This window comes from Diabrotica virgifera, chromosome 10, assembly GCF_917563875.1.
Source record: "Diabrotica virgifera virgifera chromosome 10, PGI_DIABVI_V3a".
NCBI lineage: Eukaryota > Metazoa > Arthropoda > Insecta > Coleoptera > Chrysomelidae > Diabrotica > Diabrotica virgifera.
The window spans coordinates 136,420,543-136,444,005 of record NC_065452.1 but is presented as its reverse complement, the minus strand read 5'-3'; the positions used below and the strand labels follow the sequence as shown (position 1 = coordinate 136,444,005).

At 35.1% G+C, this 23,463-nt stretch overlaps 1 protein-coding gene across 1 annotated transcript in view; it reads left to right on the top strand.

Moving 5' to 3' along the window:
- Positions 1–16,238, top strand: part of LOC114330306 (tyrosine-protein kinase RYK-like) — a 548,089-nt gene extending 531,851 nt beyond the window's left edge. The window contains exon 11 of the mRNA XM_050641415.1: positions 9,767–16,238. The gene's annotated coding sequence lies outside the window, so the exon portion shown is untranslated. The remainder of the gene's footprint in view (positions 1–9,766) is intronic.
- Positions 16,239–23,463: the final 7,225 nt, after the last annotated feature.

Sequence of the window (23,463 nt, the reverse complement as noted above, 5' to 3'; positions counted from 1 at the left end):
TGTCTCTTTCATAATTATTAATGCATATTTCCATTGTACATGATTGTTCTCTATGTTTACTTTCCCAGGTTTTTGATTTATGTTTTATGCCCGTTTATCCTGACGCTTATTGATCTTACGGTTTCGCCCACGTAAAAATTGTTGCATTCACAGGGTATTTTATAGATGCAGTTTCTTAAATGTTGTTGTAATGTTGTACTTGTTTCCTATCCTTTTCAAATTTTCTGATGAGCCCTTTACATATGGCACTGTTGTTCTTCTTGAGTTCCTTCTTTTGAGTATTTCTGGAGTGCTTGTGATGTTTCGTTGTTTTCTTTCTTCTATCTTGTGGAATTCTTTACTTGCTTATAAATGACCATGGGCAGTCATTTTCTATTAGAGCCTTTGTTAGAATTTTTTTCTTGCTAGAATGCCATCTCATTGGAACAGGTGTTTTCGGCTCTATCGTATTTGGTAACTTCTTTTTTTTTATGTTTTCATTGGGATTTGATTAGTAATTTAAATACCTGTTGGTGTGTGTTGGTTTTCTATAAACTTTGGTTGCATATCCTGTATCCTCTTTAGTAATTACCATATCCAGAAAAAGAAGTGAACTGTTGTTTTCTTTTTCCACGGTGCATTTAATTGGTACTTGTTTGTTGTTTATGTCCATCAGGGATTTATTTAATGCTTCTGATCCATGAGGCCAAGTGGAGAACACATCATCTACATATCTCTATTATACTGTGGGTTGTTTTTTCTTGATTATATCCTCCATGAATATCCTATCTGCTAATAGTGGAGATAATGATGAGCCCAAGTATCTCCATTAATAGCAGATATATTGATGGAGGACTTCCAAGAAAATATTGTACACAAACAAGACCAACAACCCACAATATGGTGGAGATATGTAGATAATGTGTTTCCATTTGGCATCATGGACCAAATGCATTAAATAAATTCCCGATGGACATCAAAAATAAAGAAGAATCAATAAAATTTACCCTTGACAAAGAAAACAAAAATTCACTCCCTTTTTTGGATACAGGATACGCAACCAAAATTTACAAAAACCAACACACTAACAGATATTAAAATTAGCACTCAAGTCACAACGTAAACATCAAAAAATGAATTATCGAATCACCATATTATAATAGAGCCCAAAATACCTGCTCCAATGAAAAAGCATTTCAGGAAGGAAAAACCTGCTAACAAAGGTTCTAATAAAAAATGACTACCCATTGTAATTTACAACACACAAACGAATTAAGCACATAAAGATAATGCAGCAACACAGAATAATCATTATTTGATGATCCATTGAGCATAAATCCAGCCTCAGATCTTTTCAGCCAAAGCATGGTTGGTGCCTGTAAGTCGCGGCCTAGTGGGTCAACCTCAATTTTGAAAAGACAACCTCTTCCACAACTTTGGCGGTTATACAGACTTTTTAACACAATTCTTAAAATAATCTTTTTGAGATATCATTTCTGTAGTGGAAATCGAAACGTCAAAATTTTTAGTTAAAAATGTAATTATCATTACAATCAATTGTGACGTAATCCCTTATAAACATAATATTTAACTTCGAGATGCCACCAAAAAATTGTATCAGAACCTTAAGCTATTTTATTTTGTGTTTTAAGTTCTTTACTAAGTTCACTTAAGAACTATAACTTTGATAGTCAATATCAACAAGAAAATGATCTGTCATTTTCTTTAAGTAAATACATAAATGCATAAAATACTTGACTGATTTAACTAAATTACAGCTAAATAAACACTGTAATTATTGTCCACCTAATAAACTTTTTCTAGATGTTTTTTTGAAAGCGTAATATTATTATTTTTATTTATTTCAAAATGTTACCTTATATTTTTCGTACAGATCATAATTGATACAATTCTTTGATATTTTCTTATTAAGGAGCTTCCAAAAATATCAAAATTTACCGAGTACCATTGAAAAGAGTACCAGCAATGCTAGGCTAAAGCGAATCACTGTCTGTATTAGTATTCTGGTGCAAGTACGGCCCAAATTAGTTATAACTAAAGTAGATGTGTCGGAGAAGCTTTTAAAATTTTCTGCTTAGAAACTTTTAACCATCTCTCCGACACATCAACTGGAGTACTAATTTGCATCGTATTTGAACCAGAATATTAATATAGACAGTGATTCGTGTAAGTCTAGCTTTGTAAGGCTCTTTTTAAATGGGGTACTACTCATAATTTGTCACAACACACCAACCCCTTCCTCTCCTAGAGCCTTAGAAACCTCTGCCTCTCCTCTCGTGATCTTCGTTTAGGAACTTTTTAAAGTACTCATACCATCTTATCTTTATTTTAACACCGGTTCTTAACACTCTTTCATCTGCACTCTTAATCTGCTGTACTTGAATCAAGTCCTTTGATGACTTGTCACTTGATTTAGCAATACTGTGTAACCTTTTCATCACCTCCGGTGTTTCCAAGTTTTTATACAGCTGATCAGATGATCTTTCCTTAGCAGCCCCTACAGCGCACTTACTGTCCTCTTTGATACCTTGCATATATTACTTATCTTTCTCTCTTTTATGCTTGTCATATGTTTTTCTTCTCTATAACCTTCGATTACACTTCATCATTTCACCACCAAGTTTCTTTGTCCCTTTACCAGATGTTTTTCTTAGCACTGTTTCTCACACTCGTACCACAACCTTGCTGTTGACTTGTTACAGTTCGTTGATATTTTATTATTAAGGAGCTTTCAACAGTATCAAATTCTGCAGAGTACGCTTGAATAGAGTACCATCAGAGCTCGACAAAAGCGAATCACTGTCTGCGTTTGTATTTTTCCGAACTGGAAGTAGCCCAGAGCGGGGACTCGGCGCCCGAGCATGCAATACAGATCGAAGATAAGTCACTAGAGATAGCGGGAATAGAGCTCCTCATGCTGGCCTTCATTGATCGGGGCAGGATTTCATGTGGGAGTCTGTGTACCCAGGACTCTCATATGATAAGCACTTTGCTGATTGAGAGTCCCTATAGCGCATCAGAGTGCTATCGGGGGGGGGGGGAAGTGGATGGTCTGGAGCATTGGAGCGGGGTGGAGTGATTCTTGCATACATAAGTTAATCTTCCTCGCCCCAATGAATTGTATCACCCGAATGTCATCCTCTAGGGTTGAGCAAGTCTCCCAGGCTGGGTTAAATCACTATTGTTTGCTTTCTTGGCATAGATTAGTTATCAGTAGATGTGTCGGAGCGGCTTTTAAAATTTTATACTTAGAAACTTTTAACCATCTCTCCAACACATCCACTGGAGTACTAATTTGCATCGTGTTTGAACCAAAATACGAATTAAGACAGTGCTTTGTAAATGGGAGACCCTGTAGAATTTTATCATACAGATCATAAATATTACAAGTTGTTTATATTGGCGTATTAAGTAGCTTTCAAAAATATCAAATCCTACAGAGTACCATTGAACAGAGGACCAACAGTTCTAGGCTAATACGAATCACTGTATCTATTGGTATTTTGGTTAGAATGCGGCACAGATTAGTCATATACCTAAAGTAGATGTGTCGGAGCGGCTTTTAAAATTTTCTAAAAGAAACTTTTAACAATCTCTCCGACACATCCACTGGAGTACTATTCTCCACCGTATTCTAACCAGAATATTAATATAGCCACTGATGCGTAGAAGTTTGGCTCTGTTGGTTGCTTTGTAAATGGGATACCCTATAGAATTTTATAATAATATTGCGCTTTAAATATTATTAGTCTACACATGATTTGTCACAACACATTAACCTCTTCCTCTATTAAAGCCCAACTTCCACAGGTATTCCACCAAGTCCTACCGCCTTACCTTCATTCTACTTCTCCTCATTCTACTCCTTCATTCTACTTAACGTCTCGAAAACCTCATCTCTCACTAACCCCGGCATTACATTCTCATTTAAGATCCCGCATCCTCTATTTCTCCACTGGCGTTCTTCATTTAGCAACTTGCTAAAGTACTCATACCATCTTTGCTTTATTCGGACATATTTTCTTAATACTCTTCCGTCCGAACTCTTAATCTGCTGTACATGAGTCAAGTCCTTTGATGACTTGTCACTGGTTTTAGCAATGCTGTATAACCTTTTCATGTCCTCGGGTGTTTCAAACTCTTCCTACAGCTGTACAGACGATCCTTCCTTAGCAGTATCTACAGCGCACTTACTTTTCTCTTTGCTACCTTGTAGATCTCCTTATCTTCCTCTCTTTTATAGTTGTCACACCTTTTTCTAGCATCTTTCTTCTCTCTAACCTTCGGTTTCACTTCATCTTTCTACCATCAAGTTTCTTTGTCCCTAGGGAGCCCTTTACCAGATGTTTTTCTTGGCACTTTTTTCACACTTGTACCTTTTTTTGCTGTTGGCTTGTTACAATTTGTTGATATTTGCTTATTAAAGGGCTTTCAAAAAAATCAAATTCTACCGAGTACCATTGAAAAGATGACCAACAGTTCTACGCTAAAGCGAATCATCTACTGTATTTGTATTCTGGTGCAAGTACGGCCGAACTTAGTCATAACTAAAGTAGATGTGTCGGAGCGGCTTTTCAAATTTTCTAAAGCTTAGAAACTTTTAACCATCTCTCCGACATATCAACTGGTACTAATTTTTATCGTATTTGAACCAGAATATTAATATAGATTGTGATTCGTGGGAGTCTAGAACTTTGGTTCTCTTTGAAAATTCTCTGTAGAATTTTATTAGCATATTACGCTTTAAATATGGTTAGTCTACTCATTATTTGTCACAACACATCAATTTCTTCCTTTCCTAGAGCCTTTCAAACGTCTACAGGTATTCCATCAGGTCAGAATCAGAAATATGCTTTATTGTCTTGAAAACTTTTACAACTTTATAGACGAAGCTTACAAAGAGTCATAAATAAAACAATAACAAACACACAGGTTCCACTATCTTACCATCATTCTTAATTGTGTTTAACACCTCGATAACCTCATCTCTCGCTATCCATGGTATTACCTTCTCCCTTCTCATTTGGGATCCCGCATTCTCTGTTTCTCCTCTAGCGTTCTTCGTTTTGCAACTTTCCAAAGTACTCATACCATCTTAGCTTTATTTTAAGATTGGTTCTTCCACACCATCTGTACTCTTAATCTGTCGTACATGAGTCAAATCCTTTGATGATTTGTCACTGGTTTCAGCAATGTTGTATAACCTTTTCATGTCCTCGGGTGTTTCAAACTTTTCCTACAGATGTACAGACGATCCTACTTAGCAGTATCTACAGTGCACTTACTTTTTTCTTTGCTACCTTGTAGATCTCCTTATCTTCCTCTCTTTTATAGTTGTCATACCTTTTTCTAGCCTCTTTCTTCTCTCTAACCTTCGGTTTCACTTCATTCCACCTCCAAGTTCCTTTGTTCCTAAGAAGCCATATACCAGATGTTTTAGCACTTTTTCTCACACTCATACTTTTTTTGCTGTTGGCTTGTTACAATTTGTTGATATTTGCTTATTAAGGGGCTTTCAAGAAAATCAAATTCTACAGAGTACCATTAAAAAGATGACCAACAGTTCTACGCTAAAGCGAATCACCACCTGTATTTGTATTCTGGTGCAAGTACGGCCGAACTTAGTCATAACTAAAGTAGATGTGTCGGAGCGGCTTTTCAAATTTTCTAAAGCTTAGAAACTTTTAACCATCTCTCCGACATATCAACTGGAGTAGGTACTAATTTTTATCGTATTTGAACCAGAATATTAATATAGATCGTGATTCGTGGAAGTCTAGAACTTTGGTTCTCTTTGAAAATGGGATACTCTGTAGAATTTTATTAGCGTATTACGCTTTAAATATGGTTAGTCTACTCATCATTTGTCACAACACATCAATCTCTTCCTCTCCTAAATTCTTCCAAACATCTACAGGTATTCCATCAGGTCCGAAGCAGAAATATGATTTATTGTCATGGAAAATTTTACAATTTTATAGACAAAGCTTACAAAGAGTCATAAATAAAACAATAACAAACACAGAGGTCCCACTGCCTTACCTTCATTCTTAATCCTATTTAACGCCTCGATAACCCCATCTCTCGCTATCCATGGTATTACCTTCTCATTTGGGATCCCGCATCCTCTGTTTTGTCCTCTAGCGTTCTTCCATTTGCAACTTTCCAAAGTACTTATACCATCTTTGCTTTATTTTAAGATCGATTCTTCCACACTATCTGCACTCTTAATCTGCCGTACATGAGTCAAATCCTTTGATGACTTCTCACTATTTAGCAATGCTATGTAATCTTTCAACACCTCTCAAGTGTTTCCAACTTTCCATACAGTTGTGCAGACGATCTTTCCTTGGCAGTATCTATATTTCTTTCCTCGTTGCTACCTTGTATATCTTCTTGTCTTCATCTCTTTTATACCTGTCACACTTCTTCTGACATCTTTCTTTTTCTTAACCTTCTGCTGCACTTCATCGTTCCACCACGAAGTTTTTTTGTTCTTAGGAGACCCTTTACCACATGTTTCTCCTAACACTTCCTCTCCCATTCGTTCCCCACCTTTGCCGTTGGATTGTTACAATTCATTCATATTGACCTGTTAAGAAGCTTATCAAAAATATCAAATTCTGCAGAGTACCATTGAAAAAGAGTACCTGCAGTGATGTTCTAAAACGAATCACCAGCTTTTTTTGTATTTTGGTGCAGTTTTAGTTATAACTAAAGTATATTAGGTTAAAATTTTCTGCTTAGAAACTTTTAACCATCTCTCTGACACATCAATTGGAGTACAATTTTCACCTTATCTGAACCAGAATATTAATATAGTTTATGTTTCGTGGAAGTCCTATCACTTTAGTCCTCTTTGAAAAATGGGTTACCCTGTAGAATTGTACAATAATATTGCGTTACTAACTATTGTTAGTTACTTTAATTACCGAAGAACAGTTGATTGCTGAAAAATATTTGAGTGTGATTAGAGACAGAGTTGTTCCAATTTTGGCAAACATATTTAAATTTAGCAGATTGATATTTTCAGTTTTTATTGAAATATGTGACAAATAAGTTCAAAATAATACCTTGTATTATTCATAATGACCATAAAAGTTATAGTTAAGGTAGCTTATTAGTAAGGAACTTTAAAAAAGGCCAAAAAGAATTATATTCCATAAAAGATTATTTATTACGTTATACCCTTTCTGTTGCATACAATACCATTACTAGTATTTATTATTATTATTATTATTAACTGTACCTATCTATTTATTCGATTTATGACTTAATCATAATATTATATTCCAAATTATTTACCTCATTTTGCTTTTTTATTTTATGCTATATATATTCAAGTTATTCTTTCTTTTCTTCTGTTTTGATGGATTTGGTATGGGTGATACATATTTACAAACATCACGCTTTAAAAACATTTAGAAATAATGTAAAAAGTAAAATATCAACTAATTTGTTGTTTATTTAACTAAATACTACTATATTCTTATTTTCATCATCTCTATATTCCTCCTATGAGCTGGCCAATCAAAATTCTTGAAAAACGAAATGTTTTCAGTATTTGCTGATTATAATAATAATTGTGTGAACGGTGTTATCAAATCTCACCAAAGATAACAGCAGCCTTACTACACGTGTGGATGATAGCGTGGAGTGAGGGGTGGTGGCGTGCTTGGGGTCTGGAGAGGGCTGTTCTACATATAGCAAAAGACCTTGAAAGAGTACTCCTGGGTCTCAGTCTGATAGACAGGGCCTCTTCCGCTCCTAGATGTTTGGGTTCGCAACAACTCTTGCTGTGAGTCCATATATCTCTACGAAGCCGGGATTTAAAAATTCACATGCTTTCTACATTATTTTATCTACTTTCTAAAAATATAGAGTAAATACAGATTGTTCGCAGTGGGATGTGAGTAATACTGTATTACTAATACACCTAAATAGTACACTTCGATAGAATGTAGATGTATGTATTATTAATTAATTAATTAACTAATATATTATTAATAGTTTCATTTAATTATAGTTGAACAGAGCTTTAAGTACTTATAGGTAGTACCAGAAAATGTTGTACATTATTATAAACATACCAAATTTTACAAAATAATCCTTTGTTTACCTGATTCGACGATTTTGTTTCCTAATGCAAAATAAGTCTATTTGGATGCGTTTCTTGATGTTTTATTTGATAGGTACCTATCTGTTTTATTTTTTATTCTCAATTTTTTATATGCATGCTTTCTTTCTCTAGCTTTCATTACTCATCCTTATGCACTCATTCTGTTTCTAATTATATTACTAGAACATTTTGCGAATCAATACTTGAAATATAATTATTTGTGATTATTTGTTTAGATGATTGTTTCCTAAATCAGACATACGAGTAGTACTTTTGGATACATATTTCATGTGTATTCGTTTTTCTATTATCATTTTGCTTAAAAATTATGTTTATGAGAGATGAGCTACAGTTAGGTTGTAATGACAATTACTTACATGATTTTATCTGAAATAATTTGACCAGTAGACAAAGGTTGACGCCTGCAATAAAGTATTTCAAGTAAAAACGTGTAATTGTCATTACAATCTAACTGTCGCTAATCCCATATAAACATAATTTTTAATCCGAACATGTCACAAGTCAACAGTTTTCGAACCCTATCGTTTTGCTTAGATGAAATTTTTCTTTTTGTCTACAATATGTTCTTTTTCGAGCTTCGATCATTCATCTAGATCTGATAACTTTCCTATAATTTTGTGGCCGCTATTAATTCATTCTTCATTCTCAATATCTGCTATTTTCGGGGCATTTCATATTTTACTCTTTATCTCTCCACAACTGCTTTCTCAAGTACTACATGCTTTATTTGTACTACAAAGTTTTGCAAATCATTATGTCTGTATCAGACTTCATACATTTTTTGAATTACGATGTATTAAATGAAAATGTAGCTTTGCAACATTTTGTAATTTTGCCAACAAATTACAGATGGATGCAAAATTACACACCATCAACGTTGGATGCCGATTGAAAGGGAGTCGGGCTTTAGATAAGCTTTATTTGTTTGATAACTAATGGTCCAAAATGATAAATATATTCATATAAAAACGGGATTCCCAATAGACAAGAGATGACGCCTGCGTTCTCGACCCCGCTGTCTTACAACCGGCTATTATTATTTATCAAGAGCAATATTTGTTTTTACTGCAATAACGACGTCTTCACCACAAGACTTCAGTACAGTACATAACATATCCTTGTCAGCAGCATGTTCTGAACGTACTTGAGCTCCAACTTCACCATCTGGAACTTTTAAATCTCCACGTAATTCACCAAATGTTGTTTTGTATGCTTTTGTTTATGCTTTCTTGTCTTGCTTCTCCTACTCATCATCATCATCATCATCATCCAGCCTCAAAAGCCCACTACTGAACATAGGCTTCTTCCTCCTGTTCCTAACCCCATCTATCTTGCTTCTCCTACTGCATATACGGAATATTTTTAGTCTCGTATGGACGAAGATTTTGAAGTTATTTGCAAATTAATATTTCTTTCAAGGAAATTCTGTCGAACGCTTTTGAAACTGAATAGAACATAGTCATTATAACAATTATTGATGTACATACTTTTATTAATACACTTAGTGCAAGTCAAGTGCCTGAATTTAATTTAGGAACATAACCTATTTATTTGTAATAACAATTTATAGTAATCTTTTAACAAAAATATAATCTTGGTGTTTTACTTTATTTTGTTTGTTTGCAGCAGAATCTGCCCCTGTTATAATTGTTGTGCAAATATTATAAAAACAGTCAAATTTGTGCGGTATTTGAATTTATACATTTTCATTTTTTATACATTCACATAAACAATTCATTTTTTTAATTTCGAAATTTGAAGCTAGTCACTTTACAGGTATATTTATTTTAACGATTTTAAAAAGAGCTGAAACAATCAATTAAGATTAAAAAGAAGAAAGAAGCTGGAATAGAATAAAGAAGAAGTGCTAAGAAGAAAGAAGATGCCTGTCAGCTCTTCACGGGTATGATTTATTTTTACTTTAATTTTTTTGTTACTGATTTGGCCGTTTTGTTAAATATTTAGAGATATATTTAAAAAAAAATCTAGAAAAGAGCTATTTTTTATACAGAATTTCTATATTTTTGAGGATCTACTCCGTGAGTTAATCTGATTTTACTAGTGTGAAAATAGTAACACAAATATTGTATTAATGTCCAAAACCACTGAAGACGACTCTATGTCATTAAGATCTATTATAATATCTAAATTTGTTGTGCAGATTCAAATCCTGACAAGACTTTTCGTTACGCGACACTTCGTAACATCGACAGTTCGTAACTACAACTATTCGTAACGGTGTAATTCGTAATGTCAAAATTGAATTATTTTGTTAATTTTTGTTGACGTGGAAACCAACTTTTTTGACAACAAGAAATATGAACCAGTTCAAATATATCGCCTAAAATTTGATATGGTATATTGGTAAGAACAATTTAAATAACGGCAATGGTTTTGGCTGGTGTGAGTGGGTGTCTTATTTAATACAATATTTGTTATTGAGTGAGATATTTCTACAAAAGACTAACAGAAAAAACCGCGAGGAATAAGCCTTCAAATCGACCAATATTGCCTCGCTGTGATTTTGAAATGGTAAGAGGTGTTTTTAGTAAGTCTCTGTTGGGAATATCTCGACTTATTGTAAACCAAACGTTTAGTTATTTGGGGCGGTCTGTTGTAAATCTCATGTAACTAGGTGTTTCAAATATGGTTAAAAGATGCATGGACAAGACAATACATTTGTTCACAAAATTTCTTTTACAGTTAAACTTTTACAGTTAAAATATTCTACAAAATATAAGGATAAAGTATTCTACATACATAGGTTCTTGATTCTTTTATCGATTTCTTTGTTTCTTCAATGTTTCCATTTTTTCTTTAATTTATGATAAATGTCTCTCTCTAAATCGTTTCTCTATTTGCTTGCAATATTTTCTGATTATTTCTTCATTATCGTAATTCTAGTTTTATTTTTACCAGGCGCTTTTCATTCAAATGAAACTTTAAGCTAAAGATAAGCTCAATACAGATTTAATCGTCAAACTCTGTAAAAATTCTCTTAAATACACTTCTCCAGTAAGTTTTGTGGCTGCTTTGATATTTTTAGAGGAATTTGTTGAACCATAAATGAAATGAAAACTGTTTTTCTTGACATTAAGATATATTTTGGAAGCGATTTTCAAAAAGTCTTAAAGTCAAATAAAATATCTCTACTTACCTGTATTTATGGTTCATTCTCAAAAATATAATAATTATAACCAAAGTGTGTTTAGCAGCTTCTCTAGGTATTTTAAAATACAAAATGCAAGCAAAGCTTTTAAGTATTATATAGCAAATAAAGATATTTAAAATAAATATTGTGTAGAAATATACCTAAATCGTATACATGCATCTTTAAACTACTATTCAGCTATTCAATACTGTATATTTTTTATTTCCTTTGAAATTTTTCGACGAAACACTTATCCAATGAGAAGTGAGACACAGTAAACCTTTTCAAAAAGTTTTTTTTTACAAATAAGCAACAATACGGCCAGCAATGACTGACAGTCAGTCAAGGATCGCAAAAAAAGTAAAAAAGGAGACAATGCAAAGATTCATATTTTACAACTTTCATACCAAAGCTAAGCTCGAGAAACACGTGATCGGTGGATGTGTTGTGTGCTGCCTATTTATCATTGTTTAGAAATTGATTTCTAAACAGTGAAAATGTGGCGACCACACGACACATCCACCGAGCAATGACCTCGAGCTTAGCTTGGAAACGAACGTAGAAATATTACCCAAAGAAAGAAGAAACATACGAAACTAAAGCTCCAATTCACTTGACACTTGACCACCAAAACAAAGACGTAACAATGCGGCCAGTAATGACTGACAGTCAAGGATCGCAAAAAAAAAGTAAAAAAGGAGACAATACAAAGACTCATATTTTACAACGTTGATACCAAAACTAAGCTCGAGAAACACGTGATCGGTGGATGTGTTGTGTGGTCCTTATTTGTCATTGTTTAGAAATTGATTTCTAAACAATGAAAATGTGGCGACCGCATGACACATCCACCGAGCACTGACCTCGAGCTTAGCTTGGAAACGAACGTAGAAATATCACCCAAAGAAAGAAGAAACATACGAAACTAAAGTTCCAATTCACTTGACACTTGACCACCAAAACAAAGACGTAACAATACGGCCAGCAATGACTGACAGTCAGTAAAGGATCGCAAAAAAAAGTAAAAAATAGACAATGCAAAGATTCATATTTTACAACGTTCATAGCAAAGCTAAGCTCGAGAAACACGTGATCGGTGGATGTGTTGTGTGCTGCCTATTTATCATTGTTTAGAAATTGATTTCTAAACAGTGAAAATGTGGCGACCGCACGACACATCCACCGAGCAATGACCTCGAGCTTAGCTTGGAAACGAACGTAGAAATATCACCCAAAGAAAGAAGAAACATACGAAACTAAAGCTACAATTCACTTGACACTTGACCACCAAAACAAAGACGTAACAATACGGCCAGCAATGACTAACAGTCAGTAAAGGATCGCAAAAAAGTAAAAAAGGAGACAATACAAAGATTCATATTTTACAACGTTTATACCTAAGCTCGAGAAACACGTGATCGGTGGATGTGTTGTGTGGTCCTTATTTGTCATTGTTTAGAAATTGATTTCTAAACAATGAAAATGTGGCGACCGCACGACACATCCACCGAGCAATGACCTCGAGCTTAGCTTGGAAACGAACGTAGAAATATTAACCAAAAAAGAAGAAGCATACGAAACTAAAGCTCCAATTCACTTGACACTTGACCACCAAAACAAAGACGTAACAATACGGCCAGCAATGACTAACAGTCAGTAAAGGAGTAAAGGATCGCAAAAAAGTAAAAAAGGAGACAATGCAAAGATTCATATTTTACAACGTTCATACCAAAGCTAAGCTCGAGAAACACGTGATCGGTGGATGTGTTGTGTGGTCCTTATTTGTCATTGTTTAGAAATTGATTTCTAAACAATGAAAATGTGGCGACCACACGACACATCCACCGAGCAATGACCTCGAACTTAGCTTGGAAACGAACGTGGAAATATCACCCAAAAAAAGAAGAAGCATACGAAACTAAAGCTCCAATTCACTTGACACTTGACCACCAAAACAAAGACGTAACAATACGGCGAGTAATGACTGATAGACAGTCAAGGATCGCAAAAAGAGGAAAAAAGGAGACAATACAAAGATTCATATTTTACAACGTTCATACCTAAACTCGAGAAACACGTGATCGGTGGATGTGTTGTGTGGTGCCTATTTATCATTGTTTAGAAATTGATTTCTAAACAGTGAAAATGTGGCGACCACACGACACATCCACCGAGCAATGACCTCCAGCTTAGCTTGGAAACGAACGTAGAAATATTAACCAAAAAAGAAGAAGCATACGAAACTAAAGCTCCAATTCACTTGACACTTGACCACCAAAACAAAGACGTAACAATACGGCCAGCAATGACTAACAGTCAGTAAAGGATCGCAAAAAAAGTAAAAAAGGAGACAATACAAAGATTCATATTTTACAACGTTCATACCTAAGCTCGAGAAACCCGTGATCGGTGGATGTGTTGTGTGGTGCCTATTTATCATTGTTTAGAAATTGATTTCTAAACAGTGAAAATGTGGCGACCACACGACACATCCACCGAGCAATGACCTCCAGGGCCTGGATTCCGTGCCTATCGGAATATTCCTACCTATTCCTACAGTCGCCTTCTATCGATGTCAATTGTCATGAAAATATTTTAATTTTTAGCTTTAATTGAATTATTTTCTAGTTTTGCTAGGTTATACTCTAATTGATGCTGAAGTGACACTTAGTAAAACAAGAAAATATTTGAATTAAAACTAAAAATTCAAATATTTTCATGACAATTCTCATCGACAGAAAGCGACTGTAGATATCTACAGTGCACGGAATCTAGGCCCAGATTAGCTTGGAAACGAACGTAGAAATATTAACAAAAAAAGAAGAAGCATACGAAACTAAAGCTCCAATTCACTTGACACTTGACCACCAAAACAAAGACGTAACAATACGGCCAGCAATGACTAACAGTCAGTAAAGGATCGCAAAAAAGTAAAAAAGGAGACAATGCAAAGATTCATATTTTACAACGTTCATACCAAAGCTAAGCTCGAGAAACACGTGATCGGTGGGTGTGTTGTGTGGTCCTTATTTGTCATTGTTTAGAAATTGATTTCTAAACAATGAGAATGTGGCGACCGCATGACACATCCACCGAGCAATGACCTCGAGCTTAGCTTGGAAACGAACGTAGAAATATTAACCAAAAAAAGAAAAAGCATACGAAACTAAAGCTCCAATTCACTTGACACTTGACCACCAAAACATAGACGTAACAATACGGCCAGCAATGACTAACAGTCAGTAAAGGATCGCAAAAAAGTAAAAAAGGAGACAATACAAAGATTCATATTTTACAACGTTCATACCTAAGCTCGAGAAACACGTGATCGGTGGATGTGTTGTGTGGTCCTTATTTGTCATTGTTTAGAAATTGATTTCTAAACAATGAAAATGTGGCGACCGCACGACACATCCACCGAGCAATGACCTCGAGCTTAGCTTGGAAACGAACGTGGAAATATCACCCAAAGAAAGAAGAAGCTTACGAAATTAAAGCTCCAATTCACTTGACACTTGATTACCAAAACAAAGACGTAACAATGCGGCCAGTAATGACTGAAAGTCAAGGATCGCAAAAAAAAGTAAAAAGGAGACAATACAAAGATTCATATTTTACAACGTTCGTAGCAAAGCTAAGCTAGAGAAACACGTGATCGGTGGATGTGTTGTCTGCTGCCTATTTATCATTGTTTAGAAATTGATTTCTAAACAGTGAAAATGTGGCGACCACACGACACATCCACCGAGCAATGACCTCGAGCTTAGCTTGGAAACGAACGTAGAAATATTAACCAAAAAAAGAAGAAGCATACGAAACTAAAGCTCCAATTCACTTGACACTTGACCACCAAAACAAAGACGTAACAATACGGCCAGCAATGACTAACAGTCAGTAAAGGATCGCAAAAAAGTAAAAAAGGAGACAATACAAAGACTCATATTTTACAACGTTGATACCAAAACTAAGCTCGAGAAACACGTGATCGGTGGATGTGTTGTGTGGTCCTTATTTGTCATTGTTTAGAAATTGATTTCTAAACAATGAAAATGTGGCGACCGCACGACACATCCACCGAGCACTGACCTCGAGCTTAGCTTGGAAACGAACGTAGAAATATTAACCAAAGAAAGAAGAAGCATACGAAACTAAAGCTCCAATTCACTTGACACTTGACCACCAAAACAAAGACGTAACAATACGGCGAGTAATGACTGATAGTCAGTCAAGGATCGCAAAAAGAGTAAAAAAGGAGGCAATGCAAAGATTCATATTTTACAACGTTCGTAGCAAAGCTAAGCTCGAGAAACACGTGATCGGTGGATGTGTTGTGTGCTGCCTATTTATCATTGTTTAGAAATTGATTTCTAAACAGTGAAAATGTGGCGACCACACGACACATCCACCGAGTAATGACCTCTAGCTTAGCTTGGAAACGAACGTAGAAATATTACCCAAAGAAAGAAGAAGCGTACTAATGTAACATATTGTTCAGAGTTCAGAAACCACCATATGAATTCCGTTCAATAAGGTGTTAAAATCGGTGGTGAAAATATTAATAACATCAGATATGCAGATCACATCGTCATAATGACAGAGAGTCTAGAAGAACTTCAAACCCTGTTGAACGCTGCAAACAACGAATGCACTGAAAAGGGCTTAACAATCAATGCAACGAAATCAGAATGGATGGTGGTCGGAAAAATTAATATCGAAGACTCAGTAGGTACTAAAAGTACTGAGGATGTTTCAGCTTGTTAAATACGACGATCGCCAACGCTGGAAAACAAACACGGCACACAAAGAAGAAGATAAGGATTCCTGTCATAAATAACAATTCTAGTATTGTCTCCTGGATTAGGTTCCTTTATTTTTCAAAATGTTTCTACAACAGAGAGAATAAAGATTGAGTTTGGCATTGGCTTTTTTGGACTATCTAATTTGAAAGATTTTAAAGGAAATAAAAAAAGTACGAATTATAATGTTATTATATTGGTGGTATATGTTTCACATACTATAAGTCCCACAAATATATCTTGAAAAATTTGATGTTTTATCCTTATGCATGTAATGAATAAATGTCTGGCAAATTAAAACTGTTTCCTTTTACCAGCCCTGTTCTGTAGCACATTTCAGAAACATCAAGTTTGTTAATGGATCTCGCCTTTAACGTCCATGTTTCCATTCCGTACAAGAGAACAGGCCAAGTATAACACTTTAGCATGTTGTATCTTAGGTTGAAATCCAACTTGCGATCAGTCAGAAATTTACTAAGTGTCAAAAAAGAATTTCTGGCTTGTACTTTATTTGTGCTCTTTATTTCTGTCTCAGGAAACCAACTCTCGTTTAGCAGAAAACCCAAAAATTTAAACTGCCTTACTTGTTCGATTTTTTCTCCAGCTAGATAATATATCTTTTCGTTTGGGTTAGATCATTTAAAGATATTTAGATCTATGCAACAGTTAGATCATTTAAAAGGCATTGAAGATATTCGATGTTATAAAATATGCCCTTATTAGAGTCTGTCACTGCTTCGAGTTTGGACTTATGTACCTAGGGAGCAGTACGGCCAGGAAAAAGGGCTTGTGGCTCTGTGATACTTCTCCATAGATCTCTACCGATGTATATGTTACCGCTAAAACCCGATTTCAGTTAAAGCCCGAATTTACTAGGAAAAACGAGTCTTAACTATACGCTTCAGACAATTCTAGTTTTAACTAGTCAAAACTAGATTTGACTGCTAAATTCAGTTAAAACTAGAAATCCCGAACGGATTTCATTCAGTGGCGGCTTTTGGGGGTAGGCAGGATAGGCCGGGCCTACCCAATAATTTTAACAGCTTTAAAATTAAAAAACATATATTCAAAAATTATGTTAATGCATATAAATAACTTTTAAATGTACTAAATCACTCAATACATTAGCTTCCGTTAAAACAACTATGTTATATTTATTATCACAGAAAGCATTGAATCGTATCCAGGCATTTTAAATATCATTAATAGGCCCGTTCGGAGCCGGCCGACCCCGCTCACATAAGATCTCCGTACAAAAAGCGTTTGAAGTTAAGTCGCTTGCCGGACAACGATTTTTATATTGTCGTGTTATGCTTGCTGTTTAGGCACCAGACGATCGGGCCTTCGCCAACCATCGTTGCCACTTGTAACGTAATTATCAAATTGTAATATAAATTTTCTTTTAAGTTATGATAAAAAATATGTAACTGTAACATAATCTATAATTATTGTAACATATTTTTAAACAAACGGAATTTATTTCTGGAATTGGGCGATAATAAAAGATTCACACAGAATATGGCGCTAAATTTCCACAAAAAGCTTTGGACTCATTGATGGATACATATGAACTACTTTTTAATAAATCCTTATTAAAAACTGAACTGGAGATGATTTTTTCTGCTATACATCGTGAAAATTTTCACGATAAGAGTTTGTTAGAACTAATTAAAAGTATGTTTGACAACGAAACCAATGAAATTCTTCTTGAAAGCTACAAGTTATTTTGTTTACTTGCTACAATACCTGCAACAAGCGCTTCAGTTCAAAGAACCTTCTCCACTTTAAAGCGAATAAAGTCATCTCTTCTCGGTGTCTCTTCGAAATACAATGACGCAAAATCGGCTTTCATCACTGTCTACTGATTATAGAAAGAGAGATTATAGAAAGAGAGAGACAACAGGGGTAAACAAGAGCAATATAAGCAACAGAGAGAAAAAGGAAAGAACAGAACACCGAAATCATGACAGACAAGGCAAGGGTCAAATTCGCGGAACTGGAGCACCACCCAAGTCACATACTGCGAGAGACGTTAAGGTATGATGAGTTCCACCGATGGAAGCACAGAAGACCGAAACAGCAAATAGTGGAATAAAGTGAACAAAAGTGAAAAGTGATAGTAGTCAGTTCGTAGCTCAAAAACAAGTGCCGAAGATAGCGTTACACACGAAGATCCAACACCACGATCACCTTTAAGGTAAGACAATTACAGAAAATTATAGAAGGGCGCAAGCCCCCAAAAAAATATATATAAAAAATAAAAAGGCATAAGCCCCCAAAAAAATATAATAAAACAAAAAAATCACATAAAAACTCGAGCAACAAGTCATTGGGCAGAGCCCAATAGGGCTCAGCACGATGACTTGGGGCCCAAGCAAGCAATTTTTAGTACCGCGGTTAAGTAAGTAAGACGATAAAGGTATAGAGCGCATCACGCTGAGCCTAAGATTTTTGCATTCGATTAGGGTACCACATGGAATCTTATTACCCAGGATTCCATTGTGAAGAGCATTTGGCTACGATAGTTGTGCCCTCATCGCGCATCAGCGTGCTATGGGGGGGGGGGGAAAGGGATGGCCTGGGGCATTGGAGCGAGGTGGGGTGATCCCTGTTTACACTCGGGTCAAAACACCTCGCCCCAATGAATTGTTACACCCGAATGTACTCTTTCGAGAGGGTGGACATTCCCACAGGTCGGGTTGAATCAAATTGCTTGCTTGCTTGGAAAGAACAGGAAAAGAGCGGCTGTGCGCGCGAGAGAACGGTCTGGAAAGACGTGCCACGCGCGTAAGCCGAGAGTGGGTTTAGTTGGTAGGCACTGTAACACGGACGCATCCGGAGACAAGGCCCCCAGAGGGGGAACTGCTTTCGGATGTACTCCGTTTACTCTGAATCCAACACACGCCAGGTACGATTCTTCTGGTACGGTCTTTAGAAGATTCCCACTCTCACACAAAAAAAAATATGTATTACACACACTGGCTGCTATTTTTTTGGGGGTCATGGATCTTGAGGGTGATTACTTTTCTCTGATACAAGGTCACTTTTAGTCTTGCCACCAATAGGATAAGTGGGTTTTCAAATATTTGGGGGGGGGGCATGACACCGTGACCCCTCCCTCTGGATCCGCCACTGATTACACATAGCTATATGTAATTTGTTGGCTTGGCCTACCCAAAATTTTACCCCACCAGCCGCCACTGATTTCATTTAGAGTAGTTCTCTATCGATCTAGAGCAGAACCTCTTGTGATTGCATATCGATAAAATCTACCTGACAGCGACTATTCATTTCTGAATGCAATATAGGTTTCGGCACAAGACCCCTCTTCGCTTTTATATTTTTACTCTTCTTTTGTTGGCAGGTTTCACACATTGGTATAAAAGTATTGATCATATCAATTATTATATTTGCCTATTTCCTGGCGGTTTCAGTCTTCAACCTATCCCGATCTCCATAAACAATAGCACCGTGGTGGACTGCTTCAATTATGCCAAAAATGTCTTCGGCAGGTACATAATATTTGATGGGATCAATTTTAGAAGCTAGATTTTTGTTTCGCCAACTTCAACAATTGTAAATCGTTTCAGTCTTCGTTTTTGTAATGGTGTTTTCTTGGAAGACAGTTCCGCATCTTGTACTTCGACCATTAATGTATTGTATATGCTTTTGGTCACAATATTGCAGTGACTTTCTTTCTTCTCTGTCTCTTCCATTTGTAAAATCATTTCCAAAACACGTTTTTTTCACTGTATTATATCTCGGCTCTCAATCTGATCTTTGATATTATCACTCATGGTGAATGATACACAGTGGTGTAATTGTAATATAACCAATAAAAACGATGCAAAACAATTAACAGTTGCACACACTAGTTTGCTACCAATCGGCCGCCTTCGTCATTAACACTAGTCCGAATAAGCCGTAGCACTGGTCTCTTCTCGCAACCATTTTAACTGGTATTCACTAGTAATTCCAGAAAAAACTATTTGAAACTAGTATAAACTACTCTAAATGAAATCCGTTTCTGGGAGCGTTCAAGTATTACGTAACGCGATTTTTAAAGATTTTTGACCCCCCTCCGGCCCCTCCCCCTACGTAACGCACTCTAATGGTTGTTTAACTATTGCGTAACGCAATAGTTAAACGTCCCCCCCCCAAACTGCGTTACGTAATACTTGAACGGCGTCTATACTAAATTTACAATCAAGATGCAGTAGAAATAGACAAACCAAGAGACGTTAAATGCTACTAGGAGCACAACCGAATCATAATTTACAATGTATAAACTTTTGAAATTATGATTTGGGATTTACAATATATTATTATACATTGTAAATTATTATTTGGGAGCGCTCCTAGTAGCATTTAACGTGTCTTGGTTTGTTTATTTCTTCTACTGCATCTTGATTGTAAATTTAGTATAGTTTTAATTGAATGTAGCACTCAAATCTAGTTTTGACTAGTTAAAACTAGAATTGTCTAAAGCACATAGTTAAAACTAGTTTTTCCTAGTAAATTCGGGTTTTAACGGTAACATATATATAGTGAATGTAGGATTTTAGCATAAAACAGTGCAAGCGACAAGTTTTCCTGATTTTACGAGTTATGCACGAGTACTAGACTTTTCCAAACACTTGTGTAGTATTCAAGAAATTATCAGAGCAGTATTCATATTTTAAAATTATTTAGAAAATGTTGCTGTTAGTTTGCTTTTGTCCAGAATGTTCACATAAAAAATACAAAAATGGAATTTTTAAATCGTCAATGGGAAAATCCCTTTCTATTATCTTTGTCAATTTAATAATAATTCTTAATAAAAAACTAAAGTAAACTTAAGTAGTTTCTTAAGTGCAGAGACTCAATCGGTAAATGGATATCAAGCAATTTTTGCCATAAACACGCATTCTTTGTTTGTTCATTAGATTCCAATGAGCTTTGATATAAAAGGTAAGGCATCTAGAAGCAAAAGAGAATGTAGGTATATATTTAGAAATGTATATTAAGTACTTGCACTATGCTGACACCAAAACTATAAGTAACCTTGATTATTATTAGATAATAGCTGAAATGAAGCCAGCGGCTAACATATGGTTCTTTGAAGGGTTGGGATTGTATAATATGACTTTATTTTTATTGATAACAGTTTATTTAATTGTATGTAATAACACCACTGGGATAATAATAGCTACTTACTTTATTGTTTCTATGTAACGAAACCACATGGTATAATTCTTCTTCTTTTTGTGTAGGCATGACTCTGTCTGTTTTTGAAATGTGATTCCAATAAGTTGTCATTCCATCGTTTTCGTGGTATTCCCTTCCCACTGATCGTCTTCATATTGGGGAACCGTCTCTCGCCGTCCTTACTACTCTATAATATATTGTCATTCGGCTTATTAGGTCATTCCATTCTACTCTTCTGTTTTTTACCCAGTTATTAATGTTGTCCACCTTGCATCTCCGTCGTATATCTGCACTTGTAATCTCATAGTGTCTTACCACCGATTTTTCGAAGGGTTGTTATCTCTGCTGTTTCTGGTATTATGTTTGTCCTTTTTGTATCAGCTCGTGTTTCTGCCGCGTATGTCCTTATTGGTCTGATGACTGTTTTGTAAATTCTGTTTGCTCTGTTTGTTTTATTCACTTGATCTTCAACTTTTGTTACGGGCTTTTGACAGCTAGATAGTGTGATGCCTAGATATTAAAAATCCATGTCTTGTTCTATTATCTGACCCTCTAGGTCTTTATTTACATCTTGATAGATTTGCTGTTATAACCATGCAGTTGGTATTTTTTTTTTGAGAAATTCACATTAAATTTTATGATTAAATTGGTGCAGCATCGTTGTAAATCATCTTCACTTTTAGAGATTACTATTGTATCGCCTGCACAGCAGATTATTTTCAGTTGTTTTCTCCCATTTGTTATCCTTTTTTAGTTCTTACCTTTTTTATTATTTCAACCATGGTCAGGTTGAACAATAGAGGACTCAGAGGAGTTCCCCTGTCTTATCCCATTGCCACCTTCAATTTGGTCAATTAGTTCTTGTTCTACTTTTAGTTTTTATTGTTTTGCTCTGGTAGATATTTTATCGTTTGCATTATTCCTAGAGTTACCTCTCTGGAGTACAATAAATGGATAACGTCCTGTAAATTTAACCCTGTCAAATGCCTTCTTAAGGTCCACGAAATATAAATTGCCGATTTGTTGTATTCTAATGACTTCTCTTAAACATGTCTCATTAAAACCTTGTAGCTCTTCTGCTAATGTTATAATTTTATTCAGTTTGTTTGTTTTCGTTATCACTTTAGTTGTTAATTTTAATGTTATTTTTAATAAATTAATTCCTTTGTAATTCTCCGGGTTCGATTTGTCTTCCTTTTTAAAGAGAGATATTAGGATGCTTGATCTCCATTTTTGTGGTATTTTGTTTGGTATAATGTATACACGGTATAATGTATACATGGTATAATTGACATGACTAAATTAAAAATATACATGTTGTGAAGTTTTTTGCAATTTCTTTATCCAGCTGATCTCTGTAAATCTTTTCTTATTTCCATTTTCAGAAGAACATTTTACCCATTTGTCCACTGACACTCTTACGCATATATCCCAATCAGTGAAAACTTTTTAATTGATCTTTTGACTGATTTCTGGTTTCCAATTTCTTTAACTTTGGTTTGCTTCCTCTTTGCCACTTTTTCATTTTCTTCTAGTTTTACTTTCGACAACAGTTTGTTTGTGCGGTCTTCATTTTATTTGTTTTGCTTTACCTACCTTCAATATCTTTTTATTATTTTCTAGTTTTTTGTACTTAAAATATTTCTTTCCATAGTTTTCTAATTTTTTACTAAGAGGGTTGGGATTAAAATATATAAAACGGTCTATTAAATAGAAGGTTTATAATTTTGATATAGTATAAGAATTCTAAACAAAGTTTCCACAATTACTTAGGATAGGTTTAAGATTTAAGATAGAAAACTCCTTTCAATAATATTGGTGCTGGTATCTATAATCTATTTCTATAGTATATTCACTTGACAGAAATGTAGCTTGCCAACACAAGGAACGCATGATCAATTCATTCTCACTCTCTAGAGGTGCTGAAGAGGTATCTACTTGTTACAAAATCACGAATACTGTAACTGATTATATACAAAAGCGTAACAAAAGTAACAAGTAGGTACTCACAAAAATAACGATTATCGGCACCTCTATTTACGTGTTCTGTGCATGTAATACGTGTTGAGAAACTACATTTCTATTAAGTGAATATACTATAGTGGTCTTCTAACTGAAGGCAAATCCAGAAAGACATCAAGGTTGCTGTAAAAAAACAACTCCCAAGTCGTGAAGACATATTTGCAAAG